Source organism: Muscardinus avellanarius (assembly GCF_963383645.1).
Source record: "Muscardinus avellanarius genome assembly, chromosome: 6".
Classification (NCBI taxonomy): domain Eukaryota; kingdom Metazoa; phylum Chordata; class Mammalia; order Rodentia; family Gliridae; genus Muscardinus; species Muscardinus avellanarius.
This window is the reverse complement of record NC_137791.1, coordinates 101,227,016-101,250,554: the sequence shown is the minus strand read 5'-3', so window position 1 is coordinate 101,250,554 and position 23,539 is coordinate 101,227,016. Positions and strand designations below refer to the sequence as shown.

Genomic DNA, 23,539 nt, shown 5'->3' with positions numbered 1-23,539 from the left:
GCATTAAATCTTATCAATTAAGAGCAAATTATTCTGATAATTGCACTTTTACAAAATAATATTATGATAAGTTACAATTTATTATATACTAGACACTTCATTAGCTTGTTTAAATCTCATTGCCTTTATCTATACCTTATGTTTGTATGAAAATCATCATGATAAAGAAAGCAGGTGTAATGTTGGAATAATGATTTATCTTCCACCTCAATTTTAGATGTTAATTCAGATATCCAACCTAGACACCAGAATATTTAGACTAGGAACATAAATATTATTGTATAAGAGATAAATTTTAAAAAAACACTACTTCTTATTCTAACAATAAAGCTGAAATTGTAATTTGTCTGTGTGTTACTGAAAGCTAAACAAAAAATGTCACTTTTTACCAGCTAATTGATAATTAACCTTTTACATTTCTGCTCTTAAAGAATTGCATTTTGATAGAATTATTTTTGAAGCGTCTTCCACACCTTCTTAGGTAATATTCTAAACTGAATATTAACTGTTCTTGATAATAATTGCTTATACTGTGCTTATCAAGCTTTGTGGTCAGGTGTGAGCTAGGTGGTGTGGGATATATTACTGATGTGTCATCTTTATCCATGTTGGTGCTAAAGACTTTTTTCTTGGGAAATAATTGGAATGCTAGCACACTTGTTTTTTCTCTCTTTTCCTTTAAGGATGAGATAAATATTTGCAGCTTTAGGATCTTCCAAGTAAAGTTAAAAAGCTCCTTTCTTCCTTTCTTCCTTCCTTCCTTAATTCCTTCCTTCCTTCCTTTTTTTTTTGTGGTAGTGGGAATGGAACCCAGGAACATTATATCTCTGAGCTACACCCCCAAGCCTATTTATTTATTTATTTATTTATTTATTTATTTATTTATTTTGTTGGTACTGGGGTTCCTGGAAACCCTTCTACTTCCGGGTTACACTCCCAGACCTATTTTTTTAATATTTTTTATTTGGAAACAGGGTCTCTTAAGCCAGCGCGGCTGGCTTCGAACCAGTGCAGCGATCCTCAAGTGTGCACCACCACACCAGGCTCAATTTTTTATTTTTGAAACAGGGTGTCACTAATTTGGGAAGGGCTTCACTAAGTAGCTGAGGCTGTCCATGAACCATGATCCTCCAGTCTCTGCCTCCCAAATGCTGGGATTACAAGTGTGTGGTGCCATGCCCAGCTTCAAAAGCTTTATTTCAAGTTGGGCATGGAGGTGCACAGTTGTAATTCCAGCATTAGGGAGGCAAAGACTGGAGGATCATGGTTCATGGACAGCCCCAGCTACTTAGTGAGGCCCTCTGCTACTTAGAGAGACCCTGTTTCAAAATAAAGAATACAAAACAGGGCAGGGGGTGTAACTTGGAGTTTGAATGCCCTTGGATTCCATCCCTAGACCCACACACCAAAAAGCTTCATTTCTGTAAAAAGGATTTGTTCATGGAAAGCTGATGAAGAAAAATACATATCGAATATAAAAATAACTCATTATTACTTTTTCTAATTAGTGTCCTTTGATTCATCAATGCAACTTTCAGTATTAAATATTATTTCTTACAACTAACACCATAAATCAGAATGCACCTGGTATTCTATCTTGATGCTCTACATATTTAGATTGAATAGTCTTCATCATTTTAAATATTTATGACAATCTATTTCTGAATATTTTACTAAAAGAGTACATATTCTTTCTATTTATTATATTACTTTTTCTTACCTGATATTTCAAGCCTCAGATTTTTCTAAGTTTTACCTTTAAAATCAATATAAAGTAAAATTTATAATTGTATTTTTATTCTAAGAACAAGACTGAAAGACCTCTAATGGATTTTTTTATGTGGTAACATTTCACATTCAGAAACCATATACTTTGTCTCACAGGCTAAAAATATGAAGTAATACTAAAAGCTCAGGCAAATAATAAAAGGTTTTTCTCCAAGCTTGTTTATCTCCTTAAATGCTTCCTAGTATTAAAGATACAACAGAAAACTATTGAATTCTTACATATGTCAGGCATTGTGCTAGATCTATAGTAAAGAAAGATTCAGAAAAGAGAATAAATAACATTGTTATCTCTGGACAGCATTTATTTTTATAGAAAATACACAGGAAGGATAACATCAAGTAAATGTATTTCCATTTACCCATAACTAGTTTCCTTTCTGTTAGCATCAAGTAAAAGTGCATAACGTGGGTGTTGATGCCCAGTGTTTTATTATGTTTGAATAAATTTCAGTCTGCTTTTCTCTACTGATACCAAGTGAGATTTGATTTACTGACACTATCTACAAAAATATAATACACCAGGTTGGAAGGAATTTTAAATCTATTTTGAAGTTAAGTCATGTTAAAAAATAGAATATCATTAAGAACATACCCTATGTGTCTGTAATTGCATATGTTTGTCTGAGTATGTGTTTATGTGTCTGTGTGTGTGTGTGTGTGTGTGCATGTGTGTGTCTGTGTGTGTGTGTCTGTGAGAGAGAGAGAGAGAGAGAGAGAGAGAGAGAGAGAGAGAGAGAGAGAGAGAGAGGAGAGATTTAAAATATACTATTTTTGGTCTTGCTTTATTTCAACTTGAAATAAATCTTCTGAAAAGACAATCATATTTGTTTAAAATGATGTCTTTATTTTTTATTTTTTATTGGTGCATTGTAGTCATACATCTTAATGGGATAAAAGACAAGTGGAGATACAGGTGCACATCACCCAATTAGCCCTTACTAGATCCCCATCACATTCCCCCATTCCCTCCCCACTCCTCCTTCTCATGCTTGGCTTAGTTATTGACTTTGATATGTTTGTTTAAGTAAGTACATCATGTGCTTTAGAGAGTTTTCTTCTTCCACTCTCCTATCCCCTCAATTATATAGACTTATTTGCTCATCTATAGGATCTCCTTCCTCATTTAGAGTTCCTCCTGTTACCCATTTCTCCCTAGCTTTCACATATTAGGTAGAGAATCCAATTTCTTCTAATCTCACTTAGCATAATAGCCTCCAGTTCCATCCATTTCTTTGTGAATGATGTAATTGTGTTTTTCTTCATGACTGAGTAAAATTCCATTGTGTACATATCCCACAGTTTCATAATCCATTCATCTGTAGATGGACACCTTGGCTAGTTCCATAGTTTGGCTATGGTGAATTGTGCAGCTATGAATATAGATATGCATGCATTAGTTTGGTAGTTTGGTTTCCTTTCTTTTGGGTAGATAACCAGAAGTCATATTGCTGGATCAAATGGTGTTCTTTACCATTCTTCTGAGAATCCTCCATACTGATTTCCAAAGTGATTGCACTAATTTGCAATGCCACCAACAATGTATTAGAGTTCCCAATTCTCCACATCCTCTCCAGCATTTGTTGTTGTTGTTTGTGTTTTGAATGATTGCGATTTTAGTTGAGGTTAGGTAAAATCTCAGGGTAGTTTTAATTTGTATCTCTCTGATTGCCAATGATGTTGAGCAATTATTGGCCATTTGAATTTCTTCTTTTGTGAAGTGTCTATTTTAATTCACTTGCCCATTTTTTTTTATCAGTTATTTGTTTTCTTAGTACTGAGTTTCTTGAGTTCTCTGTATATTCTATTAGTCCTCTGTCAGAGGAGTAGGTGGCAAAAACTTCCCATTCTGTTTGCTCTTGATTGAGATTGTTGAAAATTTCCTTTGTCGTACAGAAGCTCTTCAGTGCAATGCAATCTCACATATTGATTTGCCTTTTAGTTTCTTGTGCCTCTGAAGTCTTGTTGAGAAAGTTTTTATCTGTGTATATAGTGTAGAATTATCAGCAATTATCTATTATTAATTAATTTGAATATGTCACTTTTATTTTAAAATAATTACATTGTCAATTATATTAGCAACAATAATAAATAGTAAATTACTAAAGAAAAACAAAAATTAAGCAGAGATGAATGATATAATGAGTAAAATAAAAATTATAAGACATGATAAAAGAAATTTAAAAAAAATGGAAAGATATTCTGTGTTCATGGAACAGAAAAATTATGGATTTAACAAGGATTCAATACAATCTTTACTAAAATACCAATGGCATAGTATATAAAAATATAATAATAAAATTATGAAGTTTAAGTAAAACTACAAGAAACCCCAAATAGTAAAGCAATCATAGGCAAACAGAATAAATGTAGAGGCATCACATTTTCTGAATTAAAATTATATTCTAAAGGTATAGCAATTAAAACACTTGTTTCTTTACATAAAAATATATACACCAATGAAACAGAATAAAAATTTCAGCAATAGACTGAAATATTTATGGTCCACTGATTTTCAACAATTTTGTCAAGAACAAATAATAAAAAGAGTATTTTTTTCATCAAATAATGCTAGAAAAATTGAACATCCACATGCAAAAAATGAAATTGAACACCTATATTATTACATACAAAATCAACTCAAAATATATCAAAGACCTGAACATAAATTTTGAAAGTGCAAAACCCTAAACAAAAGTGTAGCAACAAATCTGTTAACAATGATCTTGGAAAAAAATTGTTTCTATATCACACCAAAAGTACAAGTAATAAAACAATAATAGACAAATGAGTTTACACCAAACTAAGAAATTTGTGCATAGCAAAAGAAATAACAAAAGTTTTAAAAGCATACAGAAAATATTTTGCAAACCATATACCCGATAATGAGTGAATTTTAAAAATGTTTAAGGATGAGTAAAGTTTCATTATGTACATATCCTATAGTTTTGTAACCCATTCATTTGTTGATGGACATTTTGGCTGGTTCCATAGTTTGGCAATTGTGATTTGTGCATCTATGAACATAGATACACATGCATTTGTATGGTCGTTTGGTTTCCATTCTTTTGAGTAAATACCCAGAAGTGGTATTGCTAAATCATATGGTAAGTTCATTCCCATTTTTCTGAGGATCCTCCATGCTGTTTCCCAAAGTGACTGTACTTATTTGCAATCCCACCAACAATGTATTAGAGTTTCAACTTCTCCACATCCTTGCCAGCATTTATTGTTGTTTGGGTTTTGGATGATTGCCGTTCTAGTTGGAGTTAGGTAAAATTTCAGAATAGTTTTAATTTTGTGTCTCTCTGATTGTAATAATATTAGCATTTTTCATATACTTATTGCCCATTTGAATTTCTTCTTTTGTGAAGTGTCTATTTAGTTCACTTGCCTATTTTTTGATTGGATTATTTGTTTTGTCAGTGCTGAGTTTTTTGAGTTCTTCGTATATTCTAGATATTAGTCTTCTATCGAAGGAATTGTTGACAAAAATGTTTTCCCACTCTGTCCCCTCTTTGCTAAGGTTCTTGAGTTTCCTTTGCCGTACAGAAGCTCTTCAGTTTAATGCAATCCCACATATTGATCCACCTTTTAAATTATTGTGCTTTTGGAGGTATTGTTGAAAAAGTTTTTACCTGTTCCTATGTGTTGCAGTGTTAGACCTATGCACTCTTCAAGGAGCTGCAAGGTCTCTGGTCTAATTTTCAAGTTTTTGATCTATCCTGAATTGACTGTTGTACAGGGAGATAAAATGGGGTTTATTTCTTTTTTTTTTATATGATTAACCAGTTTTTTCAACACCAGGTGTTGAACAGGCCATCCTTTTTCCAGTGGATTTTTGACCACTTTGTCAAAAATTAATTTCCTATAAGTGTGTGCATTTGGTTCTGAGTGTTCTATTTTGCTCCATTAGTCTATGTGTATATTTTTTGTGCCAGTACCATGCTGATTTTATTACCATGGCTTTGTAGTATAGTTTGAAATCAGATACCGTGATGCCTCCTGCATGGTGTTTGTTGCTGAGAACTACTTTGCCTATTCTGGGTTTTTGTTGTTCCGAATTAATTTAAGAACTGTTTTTTCTATGTCTGTGAGGAATAACTTTGGTAAATTAATGGGAATTGTGTTGAATCTTAGATCACTTTTGGAAGACTGACCATTTTGATGTTATTTATTCTGCTTATTCAAGAACATGGTAAGTCTTTCCATCTTCTAAGTTCTTCAATTTCATTTTTCAATGTTTTATAATTTACTTTGTACAGATCTTTTACCTTCTTGATTATGTTTATTCTTAAGTATTTTATTTTTTGTGGGATATTATGAGTAGAAATGTTTTCTGAATTTTTTTCACTGTATTTTTGGTTGGCATACAGAAAACCTTCTATTTTTTAAAGATTGATCTTTTATATAGCCATTTTGCTGAATTTGTTGATCTATAATTCTTTTGGCTGGGTTTGTTGAGTATTCTGAGTATAGTGTCATGCCATCTGCAAATAGTGATAGTTTGTTTTCTTTTCCTATTTTTCTTCTTTTATTTTCTTCTCAACTTATTGCTTTTGCTAAAGTCTGAAGTACAATATTGAAGAGAAGTGAAGATAATTGACATATTTGTCTTATTACTCAGCTTTAAAGAACAAAATTACATCATTTGCAGGAAAATTGATGGAACTGGAGAACATTATCCTAAGTAAAATTAGTCTGTCAAAAAAAGTAAGAAATTGGATCTTTTCCCCAGTGTGTGAAGCTAGGGATAAAATGGGTCATAGGAGGAACTCTAGATGAAGAAGAAACTACAAATGAACAAATGTGACCTGAGGGGGATGGGTGGAGGAAGAGGTTAATTCTCTAACATACATTACGTGCATTCACAAACATATCAAAGTAAGCACAAGCCAAATATGAAAAGGAGGGAAGGGGGAGAAAATGGGTTGGAAATTGAGGAAGGGCTAAATGAGTGTTGTATGCATGTATGCTTCTACCATCCTGTAGCCCATTGAGATCTATGACTACAATGCATCAATAAAAAAATTTTAAAAATAAGAATGTATAAGGACCTCATATAACTCAATTTTAAGAAGTTCAGTATCCTGGTTAACAATAAAAGAAGCAGCTAAAAAGAAACTTCAAAATAAAAAAAATCACATGTTCAGCAGACATTTGAAAGGCACTCAATTTTAATTAGCAGGAACATTTAAATCAAAACTACATTGAGACATAACTTTATTACTTGCTAGGACAATCGTAACCCCACTTAAAATTAAAAGATACAAGCGTTAGGATATAGAGACAAAAAAAGAAGCTTTGGGTACTTTGGTGGGAATGAAAAGTAGTGAAGCTTTCATAGAAAATGTAAGAACATTTTTAATGTTTAAAATGCAACTACTGATGATCCAGCAATCATGTTGCGATTCATCTTCACTGTTCTGGTTTTCAATATGCCTGTGTTCATTGACAGCACACTCTCAAGCACAGCAAATTACATTAATCAGGGTTATTGCTTATGGGTAGTTATAAAAAGACAACAGAGAGTATTCATAAAGGGCAGGGTTTCAAAACCTCAGGAAAGTTGCCCATGTGGATGAAATTTTCTTTGCACATTCTATACTTGTACTGAAGCTCAAGAATCCTGAAGAATGGTTTTCCCTGGGTTTTATATCTTTGGTTTTATACTCTGGAGATTATATGAAATGCTAGGCATCAGTGTTGAAGGACAACCTAATTCTATGCAGGGATTGTAATAGAGACCAGGATATTCTTACCAGCTTCTTCTTGTCTCAGGATATTGTATTCCCAGCATATTCTACTGTTTTTTTTTTTTTGTTTTTTGTTTTTTTTTTGTAAGGGAAGGAAAATGGAAGAACTGGATCAGTCCAGGGCCACCAAGAGAAAGGTTCTCCGTATACTTTGGGTGTATATCAAAAGAAATTGAAAACAGAATGAGGAAGAAATATATCAATTTATATGTTTATTTTAACACTCTTTAATAGGTATGTTTTAAAATATTTTTATGTGTTGTCAATTTGCTAAGATACTTTAATATTACTGGTCTTTTATGGGGAAAAAGATTATAATACATAAAGTGAATGATTCCTGATTTGTCTAGTTTTGTTCTATTGTTCTATTGTTTGAGTCAAATTTATTGCCTAGCACATACCATTCACCTGCTTTATAGCTCATTATTTATTGTATTTTACTTGAGATAGCTAGGAGAGTGCCTGAGGAGAGTCCCTCAGAATACTGACCACTATAATTTCAGTAACATGCAAGAATATATTTAGTTCCTACAAGTATTTGGCCAATGGCTATAACTTTCCTTTGTTTTTTTCAGATGGTTTATGGTATATTAATACTCTCAATCATTTTTCACTGACATAATGCTGGGACATAAATATCAGATGTTTAGACAATCAAACATAACAAGTGTTTGGTATAAATAGCAATTTAAAATAATGTATTTATAGAACTGAGTTGCTGTCTTAATACCATCAAATGAGCAGCTAATAATCTTATGATTATATGTATGTTTCCTTTTGTGTTTCACTGACAACAAAATTTGCCAAAGAATATAAGTGAATATATATGTATGTGTGTGTGTGTGTGTGTGTGTGTGTGTGTGTGTGTACACATATATACACATTTTGGTGAAAATTATAACTTAAAATGATAATAACTCTAACATTTTAGAACACCATGAGAAGCAGAGTAACATCATTTTGGAGCACCTACTGTACTCACTACTTTAAATGTATTAGCATTTTCATTCAACATTGATAAGATAAAGAAGCTGAGGCGTGAATAGTTTTTAAATGAGGAGTGAGAATTTTTTTAACCTGCTTATGTTCACAGAGATAGTCAATCTTGCATCTTGTTGTAAAATCCAGATCTCTCTGAAATCAAATCTCAATGTTTTAATCATGGTTTTACATGCCCAACCTTACAAAACTTGTCTTTGTTCTAAAGTTAAAACAGCATTCAGAGCTGTATAAATATTTAGTTGTCACCGACAGCATCCTTTTTACGGGGCTTTTGCCTTTACTGAAACAAAACACGAGGTTTACATTTAAGTAAAAAATAAAATAAAAGCTACAGAAAATATGCTTCTGTAAGCTAGAAAAGCTACAGCAGCAGGATATTCACCAGTCTCGTACTGAGAGACCTCTAATAATATTTTCTAGATTCTCTAAAACAAACTTCTATAAAACCTGAATTTTTTGCTTACCCTCAATTTTTCTATATTGTAAGACATTGCAGAAGAATTAATGAAAGATAGGAATTTTTGTATCTAGCATTTATTTTGTACAGCCAGAAGAGTGACTTTTGTAAAGGAAAAGTATCTTTAAATATTAAGACGGAGAATGACTTCTTTTGTGTGTGTGGTACTGGGGTTCCTGGAAACCCTTCTACCTCTGGACTATACTCCCAGATCTACTTTATACTTTTTTTTTTTTTTTTTTTGAAACAGGGTCTCTTAAGCCAGCGCGGATGGCTTCCAACCTGCTAGATCCTCCTGTCTCTGCCTCCCAAGCATGGGGATTACAAGCGTGCACTAGAGAATGACTTTTTTAAAAAACATACCTAATAGACTTTTGTTTGTTTCATAATGGGGATTGATTCTAGGAAATTTTTACCTCCAAATATTATCTTTTATTTTGAAGCAAGATCTCACTAAGTTGCTGAGGATGGCCTCTTTTGATTCTCCTGTATTAGCCTATTAAGTACTGAGATTATAAGCATGTACTACTGTTCCAAATTACAAACCTAGTTTATAATATGTAAGAAGTGGCTACTCAAATATTTAGCCAATTCTGTTTAGGTTGTTTGGAAGCTTAATTTTTTGTGTGTGTGGTACTGGGGATGGAACCCAGAGACATTTTACCTCTGAGCTAAACCCCCAGCCATATTTTTTATTCTTTATTTTGAAACAGGGTCTCACTAAGTTGTGGAGGACCTCATAAAGGAGCTCACTAAGTATTTGGCCAGACACAAACCTGTGATCCTCCTGTCTCAGCCTCTCAAATACTGGGGTTACAAGCATGCACCACCATACCTGGCCAAATACAGACTTTAAAACTTCTGGATGCCTAATATAAAAATTGGTTAAAATAACAAAACAATTTCAAGTATTTCTCTGAACACACAGTTATTTCAGAATATAATCGAGACACAGAGTTGGGATGACCTGGCAGTCATTTTTACATTAGGTCCTATAATTGTTTCTGACATTGACCCATTTCTATACATTTTGCTGCAGTTTGAAGGCTCTATTAGGGCAGACAAAACCGTATTGAAATTTAAATAATGGCATTTAAAATATTTTGACAACCGTTAAATTTGAATTTAAAAACACAGGATTTTTCCATGAGGATGCTACGGTCATTTACACATTTTACACATAAAAATGAGCATTATTTTCATTTGATTTTGAAATTTATGTAACATGAAATATATAGTAATTTGTATAAAGTATATGTGTACATTTTCAGAGTTTTAATATTTTTTTCTTATAGATTTTTTGTCTCTATTCTCAGTGGATACTAGGCTTTATTTATCTTTGACATGCTTATTGCTTTGAGTTCCCTAAGTTGTACTAAACACAAAAGGTAATACCATTTTTAAATTATATTTCTACTATGAAGTTATTTCAATTCATTACTTTAGAATTCTACCTGGTTAGAATTCCATAAATCAGTTTCTCTAGAGATTGATATGTGAAACTATTGTTTTTCTTTATTAATGACAAGCAATTTATGTGCTACCTGAGCAAAGTTTAAAAGTTAACACTAATCTTACTGTGATTAAAGTATCTGAGAAGCACAACTTAGAAGAGGAAAGGTTTATTTGGCATTTATTGATTCTAAAGTCAATCCATGATTGTGGACTTTGAGGTAGAAATGGCTCAATGGCAGGCATGACAGAGAGGGAAAAAAATAAGAGGTGGATACAGGGCAGATACAGTGATCCTGCAGTGGCCCATTTCTCCCAGCCAGGCCTGGCCTCCAGTCCTGATTGTGTTATATAGTACATGAGCTCTGGGGGACATGTTATAACCAAACTGTGACACTGAGCATCATTTGTCTTGATTGATTCCTATGCTGTCAATGTTAAATTTGCTTAGTAGTTGATACACTACCTATTTTTTATTTTATTCATTTCTTTGAAACTATTACAATGAACTGGACCTGGTGGTGCACTCTTATAATCCCAGTACTTGGGAGGCTGAGACAGAAAAATGTAATATAACCTACAAATAAGTTGGAATGTTATATAATGTACAAATAAGTTTTGTTGAAACTAATTTAATGAATACTATAAATGAAATACTTTTTATGCTCATAATGCTACATGAGAGTCCTTTATCATAATATAGTTCACACTGATAATGACATATATGCACATAGCACTTGATGAGTTTCCCTCCAGCTTCCTCCTCAACACTCCCACCCTGTCCCCACACAGAAGACTAAGATTGGCATTGGTCTTCTCACCTATGTATATAATGCCAATTTAGGTGTTGCCTTCATTAATTTTCCTCATCCCCTTTTCTCCCACAAATCACCTCCCTCTTCCACTGAAATTTATACTCTATTATCTAAAGTCTCTTTTATATCCAAATTCCTCTCTAGCTTCCACAAATAAGAAAACATATATGTCTCTTCACTGTCTGTGACTTGCTAATCTCACATAACACAGTGTTCTAATCCCTCCATTTTTTGGCAAATTATATAAATGACATAATGTTTTCTTCTTTATTGCTGAATATATATATATATATATATATATATATATATATATCATAACTTTGTGATACATTCATATGTTGATGGACACCTGGGTTGGTTTCATAATTTGGCTATTGTGACTTGAACTGTGCTTCTCTGAACATGAATATGCATATATTCCTATTCGTTTTTTTTTTATTTCAGCCCCTTTGGAGACATACCCAGTAGTGCTATAGCTGGATAAGATGGTTGTTCCATTCTCAATTTTCTGAGGAATGTCCACATTGATTTCTATAGCGGCTGTACTAATCTGCTATCCCACCAACAGTGAAAAAGTATTCATATTTTTCTTACATGCACACCAGCACTTATTGTTCTTCTTTGACTTGATCACTGCCATTCTAATGGAGTTAGTTGGAGTCTGAGTGTAGTTTTAATTTCATCTCCCTTTTTGCTAAAGTGATTGGAGATTTTTTTCATGTACTTATTGGTCATTTGTATTTCTCTTTTGTGAAGTTTCTATTCTGCTCAATTGCCTATTTCTTGACTGTGGATTAGATATTTTAGTATTAAGTATTTGAGTAATTTGTCAGTTCTAGATATTAGTCCTGTATCAGAGGAATGATTCACAAAGAACTTTATTCATTCTGTAGGCTCTCTCTTTAAATTCTTGATGGTTTTATTTTATGAGTAAAAACTTTTCAATTTAAATCTATTTCATTAATTCTTGTTTTAATCTTCTAAGTTTTGGGGTCTTATTTAGGAAGATACTACCCATGTCTATATGTTGGAGTGTCAGACCTATTTCTAACCTATAGTAATTTCAATGTTTTTGGTCTAATTTCTAGGTTTTTGATCCATCTTAATTTGACTCTTGTGCAGGGCGAGAGTAAGAGATTTATTTTTGCTAGTTATTTAAAATACTCTAAGTTTTATAGCTTGAGTGTTATCTAGCATACTTTGACCTAAATTGTTAGATTTTCTGATGTGAAGTGTATTATTTGATGCTCATTCATAGTTAATTAGCTTTGGGAAAGCAGCCATCCAGAATCTAAACTTAGCTTACCTTTACTTAGAGAATTTCCTGATAAATTCCTACATGCTTTAACTTTTGAGTGTGGAAAAGAACCTTGTGACATCATAGAAAAACACAAATTTGGGGTGACATGACTTATTGGTCTTAGGACCTTGCAGCCCATTTCTCAATACAGAGACCAAACTCCAGGGGGGAAGAAGCTGTACTCTTCTGACCTAGGGCTTGGGTGGCTGAGTTATTTATTCCTATGGACACCACTAATGCTCTAAGCTTCTGTGGTCGTATGAGACCTAGCTGCCCACTGGCCTTCTTATTTGTGGCACCCAACAATGACCTGGTAATATTTTATAGCCTTCTGAACTTGTAGAATAATTGGCTGAGTTATTGTACCCCACAGACATAACCATTGGTGTCCTATAGTGATAACTGAAGACCCTTGGGGACAGGGAAAATTGCCAACCCTAGGTCCTGGCTGTGAGTGTACCTAGAAATTGACTGCTAGTTTACATTTCTGTTGTTTGTCTCTTACCCTTGCCCCCACCTTCACAGGAATAATTCAAAAACTCACAGACCCCCAGGGCTTTGTTCATTGCCAAGCAAGTTCTTGCAGCCATGCAGGCTTCCTTTGGAATGGCTTTTAAGCTCAAAGTCTTGACAGCACTGCTTGGGTTGCTGCAGGAGGCCTTTGTAGTTTCTCAGTCCCCATGAGTTCAGGTGCAGTCACTGGACTTCGGTGGTGGTTTAGTTGGTTGCTGTAAGGATTGACATTGTTCTTGATGCAGTAGGATATAGTCTCTGAGGTTCCTGTAGGAAGGACCTGTCATTTCTTGGTCCCACTGTGGTCAGCTTCAGCCACAGGAACCCCTTGGGTGGCTTTGCAGAAGGGCCTGGGGAATTTTGTTTTGAGGTATTCAAATGTGAGGAGAAGAATGTGATTGCTTTTGCTCTGTAACCACTAGCTAGACAAGATTTAGCTTCTTTGTTACTGGAGTGGGTTATGGAGAGATGCCAGATCTGAGCAGCCACCAGCTTCTGTGCTGGTTCACCAAGATGGTGCCCAACCTCTGCTCCCTGCTCACCAGATGAGATGCAAGGAGCCTTTTTTAGCCCTCTACTTTCTATGCTGCATCCAATTAAACCATGTTTTGAATGTTGAGTTCTGAGTGCTTTTCTTCTCTTGACAAGTAGAAGTCTTCCCACTGGTTGAGTTCTGCAGCTCAGAGCAGCCAAAACATTCTGCCTTCTCCTATTTTGCCATCTTTTTAAAAGCAATAAAACACTTCTATAATTTAGTATGAATACATTCAGTGACTATAAGGTCTATATTAGGATTTTCATGTGAATAATTCAATTTTTATATATAAATAGATTTTATAAACATTTAGTATATTGAAAAAGATTGTCTATATTCTAGTCATGTCCTATTTTCTCCCTCAAACCTTAAAATTCCTTTTTCATATAGATTTTATTTATTAAAGACTGAATTGGTATAGTGTTGCTTTTTATATTACTGATTATAATATCAGCTTAATATACCAAACTAGAAACTCATCTTAAATATAAAAATAATTTTATAAACTTTCTTTTGTAAAATTTAGTCATTACAAATTCATTTTATAGATATTTTTAAAAAGTGATCATCCATATTTTAATATTTGAAAAACATTTTCTGTATATTGAATATTTTCTAAGTCTTGTTATTGGAATAATACAGAATAAATAAGCAAATTTAGAAAATGAAATATAAAATTAAAAAGTAGTAACTACAATGCACTAATAAAAATATTTAAAACACTAGTAATAAAGAAAAAAATATATATAAGGTAGAAATATATTAGTGTTGTTAAAGAGAGGAAGGAAAAACTGAGAGAAAGAAAGCTTGAAATTTAACCTTGACTATTTACATCATATTAATAAGAGGAAACCAATATGTGTATGAAATGAACTACTTTTTCTTTTTTTTTTTTTTTTTTTTTTGCTGGTTTGGGAATGGAACCCAGGGGCATTTGACCTCTGAGATACACCCCCCCTGCCCTATTTTTTTTTTTAAATTCTTTATTTTGAAACCAGGTCTTACTGAGTTGCAGAGGGCCTCACTAAGTAGCTGAGGCTGTTTGCGAACCATGATCCTCCGGTCTCAGCCTCCCAAATTCTGGGATTACAAGTGTGTGCCACCTCGCCCGGCTGAACTACTTAATTTGTGCTGAGATTTGAAATTTCCAAGAATAGAGTTGAATTCTCTAGCCCTTTGTTTTGGAAGTAATTTCAGAATTGCCTAAGCTCAATATGGCTAAAAATATATATTAAAATTTCTAATATCAACACAGGGATCACTTCAATATATCATTCAAGATATAACCCAGAATGATTTGGTCATTTTTAATATTTAAGCACCATTAGAGGCATAGTAATACAACCTTTATTTTTGAAGCTGTGTTTGTATTATGATACATGATAATAAATAGATGCTTAGAACCCTATAAGTGTTTTAAATATAAGTTTTAAATTAATATTCATAAAAACTGTTGGCTAATTCATAATCATTTGGCAGATGAGAAAATGGAGACTAAGAAATTTAACTTATTATGATACCTGTTAGATCAAGCAACAATATAATGTGATAACAAAGGAAACTGAAATCTCAAGTATTTTTTTAAGATTTAAAGAAGTTTATTAGAAAGATAGAAATACAGAAAATAGAAATACAGCCCCATGCCAAATGGCATAGGGGTGTGACTCGAAATGAATACACCCTCAAGTATTTTAATACAAGAAAAAATATCTTTCTCATAAAAATTACATTACAGATTCAGTTATTCTGCAGGGCAAATGTTCTTTTATTGACAATCCAATTACCCAGGCTAAGGAATTTTCCACAGCATATAGTTTCCCAAATATGTGGCTTCCTGAAGAATCACTGGATTTGAAAGACTCCCACTCATAACAATTATTACTTACTGCATCTGTTCATACTTCATTAGTCAAAGATAAACTTAAGTTAATTTTTATCCTCAAGAGATAATAAACAAAATATTTTACTGCATAGAAGAACAGAACTTTGTCATTGAAGATTAGCAACATCTGTTGCACATGCTTCTGATTATCTGACTAGAAATTAGAAGAACTAAAATTTCAACTCAGTTAAATCTCCAAATAGTGTGCTCTTAATAATTAGGCTACTTTTTATTCATTTAAATAAATAATTAGAAAATAATTTTTAAACTTATGAAAACACAGCAAAAAATATTTAGAATATGTAGAGCCAGGTATTGTGGAACACACCTGTAATCCTAGTACTTGGGAGGCTGAGACAGGAAAATCACAGGTTCAAGGTCAGCCAGTAATGTTGTAAAACTTTTGGCAAACTAGTAGGATCCTGTTACAAAATAAAGCATAAAAGGGCTGGGGTGTAGCTCAGAGGTAAGTTTTTTCTGGATTTTATTTACAGTAACACACACACACACACACACACACACACACACACACACACGGTAAAAAACTAAGAAAGGGTTCATGAAAAATAATTACTAAAGGATTTGTAGAATAATCTTTTATTCTGAAAGTATGATGAATGTATTATACATACATTATCTTGCATTTCTACATTACCCTTTGATGAAACCTAAGAATGAAAAGTAAACTTAATAAATCTGGAAAGATTTAGAAAAGGTATATACTCAATATCTAAGTTGATTTTTATTGACAAGATTTGTCTTCTAGCAAAAGGCATTTTTTTTAGTGTGAGACAACATACTCATACTAACTATGGTGGTAAAAATGAATTCTGTATCTCAGACAAGAGCCTTTGTGTATTGAGTTCAGATAAACAAGCTACTAAGATACTTGGCATTCTATCAAAGTGAAAATGGAATCTCCTCAGATATTTGTCAACAAAAAAGAATATCTCTGTTAGGATAAAAAGTTAATTATTGATTGATTGGCCTGCTAAAATGATAATTGGGATATCTGAGATACAGCTCACGTTTGCTGCTTGGTTGCTTGGGTATCCTCATTTCACTTTGCTATAAAATGGATGCTTTACTATTCTGACTTTTTATATTGACATTATAGACATGACTGGAGTTACAGCTTTCCTCTTACTGAACAATGCTGTTTAATAATATTTTATTTTAAAGGTGAAATAGTAAAAAAGCACATCATACCAGAGTAGAGCTTCTAGACAGGTAAAGGTTATGTGAAGTAAACAATCTAGGATTTAATTATGCTTGTTTTATTTTTTAACAAATAATGACATACAAATACAAAATGATCTTAACTTTATGATTTTACTGGATTAAAGCCTTCATTTTACCTTTTAACACTGAATTTTTAAAATATAAAACATTAAATATATATTGAAAAGCTATCCACAATTATAAGTATTAAGTTTTGAATAGGTATGAAAATGAATGGAACAAAGACAGTTTTCAAATTGACTTGATTGGCAACAGGCATATTAATTTTTCAAAGTCTATTGTTTGTGTGATATCAGGACAATAAGTAAAATGACCAAAATATTTTATGAATAATTTTGGGTAACATATAAATTTGCATATTTTTAACCATAACAAGAATGCAAATAAAGTTTAAAAATACTTTTCTAACTTGTTTGTGGGAAATGTTGACACTTAATGCAGCATGTTAGTACCATGATTGAAGAAAATACAGCAAGGGAAAAGACAATCTGAGGAGAAATTCATTTTCACTGTAAGCAGATATAATACCTAGTAATTTACCAGAACTCATATGAGGAAGCATTCAACAGTGCTTAAAGCTTTTAGAAAAATCCGGGAACGAGCAGGGTAAGTTTTCTGGGATTAGTCACACAGATTAATTTTTCAATTAGCTCTGCTTTTTCAGTATTAGATTACTTTTTCCAAAGGGAAAATATATATATATATATATATATATATATATATATATATATATATATATATATATATATATTTAATTTGTGACACTCCCAAGTCAGTAAAAATATGTGGGTATGGTACCGTATTATAACATATAAAGAAAATATAAGATTTCAGTAGAATTTTTAAAAATATTAATTAGATCTGAAAATCAACACTAAAAGATAAAATTTACAAAGTGAGATGGATGTGGTGACCCATGCTTGTAATTCAAATACTTGGGAAGCTGAGACAGGAGGATTGCAGGGTTAAGCACAGCCTCAGTACGTACGTAGACTTGCAACAACCTAGTAAGACCCTGTTTTCAAATAAAAATAAAATAGGACTGGGGGTGTAGGTGGAACATAGATGGTTCTTGGGCTCAATCTCTAGTGCCACCAAAGAATAAAAAATATAAAAAGTAAATTTACAAAGTGCTTCCATATGTATGTATTTATTATGCTTACAACAAAAATTTTGTATTGTATCTTTTGGTGCTTCTCTCTTTAATATCTATTTTGTAATTAATACATATTACAATACATATTCATAGTATTCACTATGATATATCTATACATTCAAACAATGTGCATAAATCATCTGGCCAGATCTGATGACATAAATTAAAAAATAATAGAGTAAAATATAAAGCTAAAATACATGAATATAAAAATTATATGTGTAAATACACTCAATATTTCAAAAGTAATAATGCATGCCAATAAGTGCATTATTATTATTATTTTTTTTTTTGGTGGTACTGGGGTTCCTGGAAGCCCTTCTACCTCCGGGCTACACTCCCAGACCTACTTTTACATTTTTGTTTGGAAACAGGGTCTCCTAAACCAGCGCGCGCGGCTGGCTTCGAACCTGCGCGATCCTCCTGTCTCTGCCTCCCAAGTGCGGGGATTACAAGCGTGCGCCACCACGCCCGGCGCAATAAGTGCATTATTAAAGTGCATTATTTTCCACTTCATCTTTCTTCAGGGCTTTTATTGACTGAGTCTAAGAGATTAATATATATGATGATGGTTCACAAAAAGCATTTGACATCTTTTTGGAATCTATTTGATTATAAATTCAAGTCACAGAATGTATAGAGGGTCGTGATTTTAGAAACCAGAAAAATGTCAGTTAGCACTTACCAACTAGACAAAAACAATAGAGCTTTAAACATCTAGCAATAATTTCACTATACTTGTATTTCTGTATTTACCCAGTCTTTTCTTTGATGGGCTTAGGACTGGTTTACAAAGAAAAAGTATGGAACATAATTTTAATCATGATTCCTTTCACATGAGTGGCAGAGCATAAAATAATATAGACATGTATCAGAAAAAAGTATCATAGCCCTGGTTCTGATTTGTTTTGCCTGTTTGAAGTTAAATAATCACTGAATGCTTTCAACCTCAATATTCTGCTATAAAATAGATATATAGTCTTCCTAAAACCCAATTGTGTGGCAAATAGGTAAAGGAGATAATATATAAAAAAACATTTTCAAAATTGAAAATTGTTGTACAAGTAAAATTCCACTGAAAATACATAATTTTAAATATATTCTGTATTCTCTTTACCTCTTGTTATAGTTTTGATTTAAAATGTCCCCTTAGACCATACAGAAATAAGGCAACCATGCTGCAGGTGGGGATTGGTGTCTCAGGAAGGTCACCTGATGTGGCTTTGGGGATTATACGTGGTCACTCATATTCTCTCTCTCTCTCTCTCTCTCTCTCTCTCTCTCTCTCTCTCTCTCTCTCTCTCTCTCTCTCTGTTGTGACCTACATAAGGTGAGAACAGATCCCTTGGTCTCACTCTCTTCCTCTCTCTACCTCCTGCCACCTTGCCCTTAACTTCTCAGTTAAGTTAGCTAGGTAGGCCTGGCATGGACTGAACCCCTTAAATCTCAGGAACTGTGAGCAAGTAAATCTTCTTTTCTCTAAGTTTTGTGGTCAGATATTTTAGACCACAACAATGACAACGCTGACGAAAATATTTCTACATTCTCTTGAATTTTATGTTGGCCAGCAATGCATTTTATTTGTTTATATATTTATTTTTTTTTCTAACCAAATCTTGATTTAGAACAAAGCTCCTCATTTTCTCATTCTTATATTCAAGCAGTTTGAAATCCTGTTTTACTTCTAAACCTGAAGTTATCCCATGGGAAACAGATTAAAAGAGGTTATGAAACATGAAGAATTTACAGTGAACAGCTTTTAAGTTCTTAAATCCCTTTTCAATGAATAAATATTTTTTGCTTTTGCTTCATAATCTTTTCTTTAATGTTTAAATTAGAATTTAAAAAAATATTTTAAAGCAGATATTTTATCTACAACTACCATGCTGTCTACCACCTCCTCTCTTTCTGCACCTCTTTCTTCCACTTTTGCCAATGTTATTCTTTGCTAGTATGTTTCAGGCACTGACTGATCTCTCCACTTTATATTTATGTCTTCTGAGATAATAACATCAAACTTATATAGAATTTTTATTACTGTCCCCAATTTGCAGTCAAATAAACTGTGGCTCAAATAGATTACCACATTCAAAGGTGACCTATTTGACCACACATTCAGAGGTTCTACATCCTCAGAACCTGTGATGAAATTGGCATTTGAGGGACAATCGAGGGTTAGAGAAAGCAGGAGCTCAATATAGCTGGACATGGCATGCACCTTATATGGAGCAGGCAAGTGTTCCTGTGAAACTCACCTTCAGCAGTAGGTGTCATAAGTCTGTAGTGTATGAAGGTATGGAAAAACAATAACCAGGTGCTTCTACTCAAAATACAGTAGAGTAAATATTACTAGGCAAGATATTATTAATTTTTCAATAATGGAAAAGTAAAGATTTCAGACAAAAGAAAAATTTATCTCGACTTTCTAAAAAGTTGTTAAAAATGTAATATTTTTCCCTATTAATCATTACTAAGGCATATGTTAAAATTCTATCTTTTGTGATATGTGAATTTAGTTTTACTTGGCTCTACCTCTTCAACCTTCACTTTTGTCTAAATTGTTTAGTTGTTATTTTGCTTGTCAATAAATGAAAGTGATGAAAGTACCTAGATACTTAGAACTCTTGTGAAAATTTAATTTGACAACTCATTTCATCAGACCTGTCTCATAATTACTTTTATTGGTAATGAGGAAAATTCTAAGAATCTTCATTATTCTTTAGAAAAATTTTTCTAATCCCAAAGGTTCATGGCCTTTAAAGACAAAGTGACCATCAGATTAATTTATAGGATGTTGATATAAACATAAATCCAATTACTTTTCCAAATATCTTTCCTATAGACTAATAGAAAACCAGCTGAGAACCTGGGTCTTGTGACTTTTCTTATAATGGTTCAGTGAACTAATGCTAAGATGGAATTTACTATCTAAAATCTTTCTTTACAGAAAATTTCTCATTTTGATTCTTTTTATATGTACTCAGGTGAATAGTCACAATTTATAAATGTCCTGTGGTGGCAATATGTCACAAATTCCCCTCTCTGTAACAAGATTCAGCCAATTAACCATCTTTGAGTAGGAAATTGTGGAAGATTTTTCTCAACAGGAACAGTACCTACTACCTGTATGGTTAATAATAATTTCTTCCCTTACCCCCTACATAGCTTTTGAACTATTATATTTTTTCTCTTGATCACTGGACCCAAAAGTCTAATTTTTAAAATAAAAGGCCAAGTGATCTATTTTTTTTGAAATAAAGATCTTTCTCTGTTTAATACATTATGAGGGACTTTGCCCTGAAGAATTCAAAATCCACTGATGTGTGTCTCAAACTTAAAAATGAGTCTATAAAGAACAATTGTCTTACTGATACTCTCTAGGCTAAAAAATTGCCATGCTGTGGCAAATCAGTAGCAATAAAACAAATAACGCTTCAGTGGGGAAATCAGCAAGGAATTTCAAAGAATAATAAGATTTTCTTGACATTTCAACTTATCTGTAAATAGCCACAATCTCTGTTAATGTTTATTATTCAGAAATGACTGAAAGAAAATAGTCTTAGAGATGAATACAAGTGAGCTATAATCTGTGCAAAATACTTTTATAAATTTAATACTGAAATTATCTCCACTTTAAAACAGCTCCTGTGCCTTTTATATCTTTTGAAAAATTACAAGACAAAATAAAAATACCATTACTACTTATAATAAAATTTGTACAAATTATCCCATTTGTTTTGGTTCAAATGTTCTAATCTTACAACCAAAGTTATCTTTTATATTTGAATTTTGGACTTACTCAAAATGTACATCATATCTTCAAATTATAATAGATCCCTGTATATCTCCTGAGCTCTTGTTAGTTTATATGTCTACATGTTTCTTCAATATTACCTTCTGAGAAAATTGCATATATCCAGGCTGGCTTTCATTTTATCTCCAATTATTTTTTGAGTAATGTCCCTTTGTCCTTGTAGTAACATTGCTGAACTACTTCCACTCTTGGATAGGTACCTGGGTTTTTCTTCATTCATTTTCGACCTACATTTATTTCGAACTACATGTTGGCCCAACATGTAGTTGATCTTTTCATTTAGACTTGCTCATTTTTTTTTTTACTCTAGTTCTGCCATTTCTAAAGCTATCCTGGAAAAGCAAAGACTTCAATAATTTTTAACTCCATTATAAAATTGAGTGATACTATACGTCCTTTATGTAATTATTATTTTTTACCATATACTTATGTTAAATTTCTTCATTTGATGAATTTTAATCCTGCTTAATTTAAAACAATTTTTTTGTATTTGTCCATATGATTTATAAATATGAAAGATTTTCTGCTCATTCCTAGGTTATCTTCCATTCTCAGTATAATCTTTGGAACTGTTTATAACTTGTATAATTCTGAAGTCTCTGTCAGTGAGATTATTTCCACATAAAATAATACTTCTTTGTTTCAAATTGTTCAAATTAAAGATATCTCTATAAATGTTCCTGAGATGCATTGACCCTATGGTGTTAATAGGCACCCAAACCATCTCCATGTTGAGTGACTCCCCATACCATGAAAAATCAGCAAAGGGAAAGATATGTGGAGAAAAGTCTGTAAAGATAAATCACATGTAATCCCTCTACCATGACAATGTAAGATGTGAGAGAGTTGTTTACTAGAGAAGCTCTTTGGAGACTCAATTCCCAAGAATTTTACTGGGGACTGATCATGTAGACATCTTTGGTCTAGCATGTACCAAAATTTTAGACTGGCAGAAGAAAAGGAGGTGTTTATATACACCACAGTGGAGGCACCATAAGCTATTTTTCCAAAATAGTAGTGAGAACACTTGCAAAATTCAAGCTCCTTGATGCCAGAAGAGGGACAATCCTATAGGAGAGACTAACCAACTATAGTCTTTAAACATACATACTCTTTTCTGTTTGTACTAAAACTTTATGTTCCCAATCCTGCAGTGCCCTAATAGCTTGCTTCTTAAAGTCAGAGAGCATGTCCCACTATAATAATTACTCTTGTATAACCTTTCAACTCCCTTTATACTTTCTGTTTAGGTGATGTTACTGGGGATTCTGATTAAAGCTAAATCCTTATTATTTATTTTAGCTGTATGTAATAAGAAAAATAATGAAACCCCTCACCCTAAACTCATGATCAATAGACTACATTTGCTGTCCAGAAATTCTACTAAAACTCCTCCATTTATGAGTTCTTAAACTGGTTGCTGAATCATTAGGATCAACACCACCTGGAAACCTTTTAGAAATGTAAGTTTTCAGGCTTCATCTCAGATACTCCAATTCAGAGGCTCTGAAAAAGGACCCAGAAATCTGTGCTTCAGCAAGATCTGTAGGTGATTCTGATGAACACCTAAATTTGAGAACTATTTTTCTAAAATCTAGGCCATCTATCCTCATAATACAAATTTGAGAACTATTTAGAACAATAGTGCAGATCATCTATCCTTACATTCATTAGACACTATATCACCTACTTTGCATTTATTACTTATTTATGGTTCGCAAAAACTTTGTAAATTATTTAGATTCCTATTTTTTAATGGTGAAACTTGAAATTTTTTCCCAGTAAGTGAGCAGCCCTCCTTTAAGAGTTCATATTTGAGACATTTTTGTC

At 32.7% G+C, this 23,539-nt stretch overlaps 1 pseudogene across 1 annotated transcript in view; it reads right to left on the bottom strand.

Moving 5' to 3' along the window:
- The window catches only part of LOC308264123 (ATP synthase F(0) complex subunit B1, mitochondrial-like), a 95,738-nt pseudogene extending 73,809 nt beyond the window's left edge, over window positions 1–21,929 (bottom strand). The window contains exons 1-3 of the transcript in view: window positions 21,790–21,929; window positions 20,151–20,173; window positions 19,506–19,585 (exon numbers count right to left, since the gene is read on the bottom strand). The product of the transcript in view is annotated as an ATP synthase F(0) complex subunit B1, mitochondrial-like (transcript). The remainder of the gene's footprint in view (window positions 1–19,505; window positions 19,586–20,150; window positions 20,174–21,789) is intronic.
- Window positions 21,930–23,539: the final 1,610 nt, after the last annotated feature.